The following is an 8387-nucleotide window of genomic DNA, read 5'->3' on the forward strand; positions in this document are numbered from 1 at the left end:
AATATAACCAGATTCAATCGATCTTTTTCAACTCTTGAGAATGCATTGACGTGAGACATATTCTACTAACATGAATTTTGCTCCATATTCTTTGTGATGATAATCTTTGCCAATTCATCATATTCCACTTCATCTCACATATGGAACAAACTAAGATGCGATCATGCGAATAATAAGTCAAACATATGATTAAGTCAAACATAATAAGCAAAATTTGATGATATTTTGTGTCATGGTTTGTATGGGCCATTTAAATAAATACGTGTCCCAAATTTTGCAAAAGTACCTTCTATCATTAAATAAGAAGTAAATATGAATTTAGATTTTCAAATGTATTCTTCCATTTCAATCTTGCTGACCAAAAAAATGCCCACAACTTGATATCTCAATGTACAACATAAAATAGCATGCCTACTGATGGGCGGTGTCACACTGCCATAAAAGACCTTACAACTAGACACCTAAAAGAGGAAAATAAGTGCAAATTTTCTGACTCGGACTTCAATTCTAAACAAAAGTATAGTAGGAGTATGGGTCAAATCCACAGAGAACTAAGATATGAATTTAAGTGGGTTGATTTTCCAAAGTTGACTCGGTCAACTAATCTAATTTTTTGAATTTATAGAGAGAAAAGGGAGGAAAATGTCAAGAGAATCTTAGAGGGAACTTAATTTCATCAAAAGTCCAAATTTGACCTGAGGAGTTGACTTATCAAAGTCAAAGCTCATTGACTTTGACATGTAAAACATCAAAGAGCCAACCTCGAGTTGAGGGGTCAAATAATATCCAAATATTACAAATTGGTACCATTGGAAATATCTTGAACAAGGAATCCAATGATACCAAAATCAAAGAAATTGAAACTTGACCACGAAGATATGACCAATCAAAGTCAAGATCTCAAAATCACTATGCGCAGAAGGATGTCTTGGTCAAACAATAATTTCAGGGTCCTAACCTTTTCATAATCAAATAAAATTTCTGGCAATGTAAAGACAACTTAGGGACACTTCTAGTGCTACCTAATATTTGAGGATAAGATGTAAAATACCAGAGAACGAGCTTCTGTAAGTTGACTACAGAAGTTTGCAACTCGCATGAGGATGCAGTGGTCAAAGCTGAATTCCAGAGTCAAATGGAAACCAAATTGAGCATTTAATCTGTCCACAGATAGCTAGCAAAGATATGCATCTGCTATTGCAAGAATCACATCAAATGATTGGGAGACGAGGGAGAAAATCATGCCCTAATCTCACATCAGAAAATTGTGACTCGCATCAACATGCGATGGTCAAAAGTCAATTTATGGCGTAATTTCTCAACAAACTTCTGCAAAATCAAATCCAAAAAAAAATTAAGTCAACAGAGATTTTTATGGAACTGGAATCACTTGAATTCGTTGACTATTGAGAGAGAAATGTCTCATTTAATTCGTGTACGAAAATTGCAACCAAGGGGTGGATTTCAGGTAAGATTTAAGCTAAATTCAATCATAAAACTAAACTAAAATCAAAATGAATTAAATTTATTTTTTTTGTGTTTCCTACCCAAATCCATTGAAATTTAATCCTTAAAACACAACTAAGAAAGGATTTTTACCATTTCTAGTTTCTAGGTAACTGGGCTTGAAGGAAAAATTCATCGTCTATCTGTTGACCAATTTGTGAGTTTCTTGGGGCAGGATGGGCAATATTCAGTTGTCAACATAATAGACCCTTGATTTTTGATCGAAGTACATGTTTTTATGCTCAATCAATTGAGGATTCAACGATGGTTTTCCTTCTAGAGGAACGGGTGTTTATAAGCTATTAATATGAACTTGAGAGATCTCAGCCGTTCCTTCCATTTAAGTGAGATAGGCCAAGATAGAAACGTGTAGTGCAATGTGGTAGGCCATGTCATGATATGATGGGTCCCACTACATCTGCTCCATATCTCCGCCATCCACTGTTGATCCAAAAGTTGCCCACATGCCGCGTCATGCTGCACCCACTCACTGAAGCTCAACATAGTGATGGTTGTAATCTGTCATCATTGAATCGAGCGTCTGTAATGTCGCCACGTCACCCCTTGCAGTTAAGAGGTAATACCTGGACTTTAGTCCAATATCGGAAATTTCTAGGATCCGGAGATGGTTGAATTAACCGCTCCGATCCTTTAGTTGGCTTAAATCTCTCTCTCTCTCTCTCTCTCTCTCTCTCTCTTTCTCTCTCTATCTTTCTCTCTAGGGCTCCCCATGCATCAGCTCTGCACCACATAGCCTGCGCGCACTGTGCTTGCTTGTAAATGCACTGCCACCTGACGGCACTGCCATGTCAGCTCCACGTGCAGGACCCACCTTTTTACCTATTTTTTCTGCATTTTAAAAATGTCATTAAATGTATTAAACTTTAAAAATCATAGAAACTTAGAAAATAAAAAATTCTTAGCCATTTTTGATGAAAGTTTTGCCACTGAACTCCAAATGAAATTCTCTTTAATCTCCTGCCATCTGCAACCAAAATTAAGATGATGAATACCAATTTTTCCTTTGTGAGGGAGAACTAGGTCAACTGCAAGAGTTGACTCTGAATTCTCCTTTACATCCTCTTATCCTATTCTTGGCTTGAACACCTCTCAAAGTCTGCATCCTTTAACTGAAGAAAAATAGTTAATCTTATAAGAAGTTGACCTTATGAAAGGTCAACTCATTAAATAACATAATTATCCTTAATTACCTAAAAGTTCATAATTTCATGGAATGCCATACCCATGGAGAAAATTATCTAAAATAATGATAACATGCATAATTAGATATGAGTTCAAGCCTTAAAAGCATAAATATGATGTGTATATGCATGTACATGATGCATATTATCACCTATCATTGATTCTTAAATCTTGCATCAAACGATTGACGTATCATGCATATGAATCTATTAATCTACAAAAACATTTTTTTATTTTTAATTCTTGACTTATGTTTTATTTGTATCTTAATTTTTTACAAGGATCCATGAAATATCCCTAATATATACATTAATATTAATATTTTTAAAAAATTGAATAGTGATGATCACTGTAAAATAAATTTAGTTTTTAAGTTTCTGGGGGAATTTATTAATAATTTTTTATCTCAACTATTTTTTTAACAAATTCATTTTCATTTTAGCTCCATATAAGGTCCAACTAATACTCTTACTAACAAACTACAAAAGGGAAATTCATGAACTTCACATTAGTCCATAATTTTTTTGTTTTAGAATGAAAAGCTTTTTTGATTTTTCCACTCTTGAGAAAATTATAAATATATATTGATCATATTTATATGATAATTAATAATATTATTTATATCACTTAAATTAAATAGGTGTTTTATTTTATAATTTTTTATGATCTTTATTGTTAATAAGAATATTGGTGTTGGGTACATCTAACCCGAGGGTCGTGCTCATAGATCAATCCAATAGTGGCCTGGATGTCACATAAGAATATCTTCTTGTTTGACTTTTCAGGAGTGGATTGAGCATATATATTCACATTTACATACAAATCCCACACATCCACAACCACATAAAGCTAATGCGTACACTAGTCATGACTCAACAGGTCGTTGAGTATGCCTCAAATGCCAAGAGCTGGTCCTCGTTCCCATGGTTTTTTATGCATGAAGGATAATTGGGGACTATCCTCACCATTGTTGAGTATCATCATAGGAGGTCTATGATGTAGACATCACCTACACGAGTCATTGATCGTGGCTACATCTTTCACTCCAGGTAATGCAACATTCACAAGGTTAATTCAGGATGAGGCTGTGATGGGATGTTGAGATGCTCAAGCAATGAATACCATGTGCATCTCTAGGCAGGTATTCACAAGTAGAGAACATGGATATAGTTTGAGATTATACCATGTAGTAGACAAGGACATCCGCGTGTGAAATCCTTCATATCAATGGTGATGGATTCTGGAAAGCATCTCCAAATATAGTGTGTTTTCCATTCAAATTCTCTACAGAAATTAATTGGAAAAAGACCACACTTATATATTTCTAACTAAAAACTGTAAGTCATATTCCGTGTTAGAACCTTAGAGGTTTTTCTTGTCACTAAAGAGTAGTCACTCACATATCACCATATCTTTAGGTCTTGTATTTGTTTGAACTCCATAAAAATGGGAAAAAGCAAATAGGCTTCTTCTCAAGTGATATCATAGGATGATGCCTCACCAGCTGGTCCCATATTCTCTATGGTTGCATCATCCTAGTTGAGCTTGAGAGAGCCCTACAACAGTAGATGCTAAAAGATGATCTATGATTGGGTGGAAATAGGGGTGAAGCAGTCTAGGAGTTTCCATTTTTACGACACCTTGTTTATAAAGTGTGATCTATGAGTAATAGCTGACACTAAAATAAGGGTTCCCCGTAGGTATTCCTTGACACATCGCATGACATCTCGTGCACTCATGGGAGAATGTACAAAATAAGAAGAGTTGGACCCTTTCTAGGTATATCTTAATAGGTAGGCTATGGTGATGTGAATGTAAGGGACAACTTTAGAGCATGATGATAAGGAAAAGTGCCTATCAAACCCACTCTAGCAGCAGCATGTTTGTAGGAGGACAAAGTATCGGTAGAAACTTTAATACAAATAATGTGTGAAAATAGGTTTTCCATAGTTTGATTCTTTATAAAATAGGTGTTCCAGTAATCTGTAAAAATTTCAGACTGTAGAATAGGTGTTCCATAGTTTGATTCTTTAGAAAGTTGTGGCAAGATCGGCATCACAAAATGATGTGATGACCAATATGGTTCCATGGATCATCGATTGGGAATCTAAGATGTATAAACTGCATATAGAAAAAATGTGTGTGAAAATTTCCAAGTTTTATATGCAACTACCCAAAGCTTTCTTTGGTAATTTGTCTTAAAACATATCCCAAGAGGAACATCAAGAGTAGTTCCCATTGAGTATGAGTATCCATATTGCTCACAGAGGACTCTCATGTTACTGATGGATATTATGTGGCATGCGCGTTTATCACACTTCCATCTCTTGTTTCATTTTTACTGAATTAAACTTTATTCACTATTATTCTCGTGTGGTATTTATAATCAATTTCTTGAATACATGGAACGAATTAATGTACTATGATGAACGATAATATCAAATTTAGGATTTTAATTCATCGTCAGTAATTGAGATTACTCAATAAAAAATATATTTCACCATAATTAGGAATATTTAGCTAGTGATGAATATGGATCGTCTCCACAGGGAACACTGATTAAGGATTTAATTTTATTACTATATTGATTCAAACTACCAGAAAAGATAAAGACGAGAATATAATAAGTGGGATAGTGAAATCGGGCAAAAGGTTGTAATAGTTATAATTCAAAATTAAAATTATAAAAAGAAAGGAGGAAGTAAAAGTAGAATTATGAGATGTGTTACGAAAATAAGGTAGAGGACGTGACGGATATGATAGTGATCAAGTGCCTGAACAGTGTGATGGTGGAGTGTGAGATAAGATAATGGGTACGTAAGGGAGTGAAACGATAGTGAACTTTAATTTAGCTAATGATGATGTCAAAAAAAGCGCAACGTAAGGCGAAGATGCTTACCTTAGATCCTTATGTTCTGACAGGATCACATCATTCTGCGAGTGCCGGTAAGCTCCCCCCTCTTCTCTAATTCTTCTTCCCACACACCCAAGACACCAAGAACACACTTGATGAATCTCAAAACTCACCATCTTTCAATCAGCCCACACAAGTAGGAAGCACGTTCAAGATGAAACTCATAGTGATCCAGAACTCTATTATAAATCAGAGTGTATAAATGGAAATAAGAGGAGGAGAAAAACAGTGTTGAAAATTTCAGATCAATCAGAGCAATAGATCGTCAGATATTGCCATTTGAAGTTGGAGCAATCCTAGTCCTTGATTTATTTCTCTCTCCTCATCAGCGTCGCTGAAGCTTCCGCTTTTTTTGTTTCTGTTAAACTGTCACTTCGTTAGTAGTTCATACCACTTCTTCTTCTGTGCTCATCCTTTTTTGAAGTTCCATGTGTACTTGCAGGTGGAAAAAGACAAAAGAAAATACAGCCTTTATTTAATATGATATTTAATAAGGTACTAGCATGTGGCTGACGTGACGGTGCGTCACACATGCCAAGTCAACATTTTTTAATTTTTTGTCCAATCAGCCACTAACATGTGCACGCCACATGTATATGCCCAGGCCATGTGTACATGTGGCGCCTTGTCGTCTTGCCACGTCACACACCGTATTTTAAAGAAAAAAAGAAAAAAAGTTAATTTTTTGTCGTCTTCTGCCTTTGCCCACATGCACATTTATTGCAAAAGGCCTCCTTTTTTAAAAATAGCTTTAATCATTTTAAGCTTGATAAAATGCATATATAATAAAGTTAATGCAAATAAACATGTAAATATGGTTCCGTTAAGGTGCTAAAAATGCATGTTATCAGACCTCCCAACTTAAATCATTGCTAATCCCTTAGCGATGGCTTTGAAGATTCCTCACATTGTGATCCTAGAAACTTTGGTATGAAGAGTTGATGATATCAAGTACACTTCTTAGTAAGAATATTTTCATGAATTGCCGGACCAGAAACTTGGGTATGAAGAGTTGATGAATTCCCTCATGGTTTCGGAAATAGCTGGTGGTCACGAGGGAAGCTTACTTCTCTCCGGGTATGATAATATAATTAAGGTGATGTCCTCTCCTTCCTTCCTTCCTATTTGGGGCTCTCTCTCTCTCTCTCTCTCTCTCTCTCCTTCTTGTAATAGCTATGTTGAGCCCTCAGGCTCCCTACTAACCTATCTCCTACTTGAAGTTAAAAGGTGAACATTCTTCTCCTCTTGTTTGAGCACATAACATCAACTGTGTATTAACTAATCATGGGAGGTGAAATTTCTATCTAAGGAATAATAAATAAGCGAATGATGGATGGCTCAAAATAATGGGTAGGGTAGGTAAGGGATGTCGGGTGGATAGGCAATACTTAGATAGCTTACTCCCAATAACATATGAATGAGTAGAATACACTATATAGGCATAGAGAATGATGATGATGACGGTGAAGGATAATTTTCATAAGTGTGAACTACATAAGTGATTGTCCCCTAAGCAAGAGATGATGCATGTCATGATCAATAAATTCCTCTAACTAATGAGCATATAGCTTTCGGAACAAGAAACCCTATTTTCTTTTCTTTCTTTCTTTTCTTTCTTTCTTTTTTTATTTTTCTTTTTTTGTTGTAAAGGGGTGAGGTAAAAGTTGATACTTTATAAACAAAGAGGTATTGATCAAGTAATTTCATAGACAACTATTCTCACGCTATTAAGAAAAATGATGTGATGAGATGATCCAGATGGAGATAAAGGAAAGGATAACAATGAGAGGATATCATGAAAGAATGATTGCACAAAGGGAAAGAGGGAAAATTTATGGAGTAAAGCATATCATAAGGGATAAACAATGATGCGTGAACTGCTCAGGGTAGGATAGGAGAATGGGTCAAGCTGATATATATTTCAAATATGGCTTAAGGTGGCTTAAGAAAAAGTGATTCTTTGCTCTAAGACTTGAAGAAGTCATTACCCCTAACAAAAGAACGATTCCAGCTTATAAAGATCCCTTTCATTTGAGAGATTCAATTAATGGAAAGTGGTATAATGGGTGGTTCACTCGGCACTCAACCATGAAAATAGTACTTCAACCCTTCAACTTTCATGTCTGTTCCTCACCGCCAATCGACATCCTTAAACTGAATGTGGATGGTGCGTCCAAAGGGAACTCGGGTCCAACAGGGGGAGGGGGTATCCTCCGCGATCATACATGGAGTATTCTTTTTGCTTTCTCCTCTTTCTATGGTGTACAAATTAACACAGTAGCCGAAGCTACGGTGATACAGGATGGTTTACTTCTCTGTGAGGAACGTAACCTTCACAATATCGTCGTAGAATTGGACTCACAAGTGTTAGTTGACATGCTACGTGCAGGTACATGCTCCCAGTGGAGACTACACCGTGTTTGGCAGGACATCGTGCGGTGACGACTTCGCACAACCAGCTTTCATCATCAGCTGCAAGAAGGCAACCAGACAATAGATGCCCTCGCCAACCACGCGGTACACACACGAACCCCTTCTTCTCTTTTTCTTTCTTGGCAGGCGCTCCTTCCGACAGCTAGAGGCTGCTATCGTCTCAACCGTCTCGGCTTGCCGACCATCCCCATGTGTCGCATACTCTTGTCGGCCAGCCCGCGGGATTGGCGGATTGCGTGGAGCACTCGAGGTGGAAGCGCTCACCCTTCCCCCTAATTCGAAGCTGCATCATCTCAAGCTAGTGGGGTGGACTATGCCCACCTCGAATGGA

The sequence above is a fragment of the Wolffia australiana genome, chromosome 5, assembly GCF_029677425.1.
Source record: "Wolffia australiana isolate 7733 chromosome 5, ASM2967742v1".
Classification (NCBI taxonomy): Eukaryota; Viridiplantae; Streptophyta; class Magnoliopsida; order Alismatales; family Araceae; genus Wolffia; species Wolffia australiana.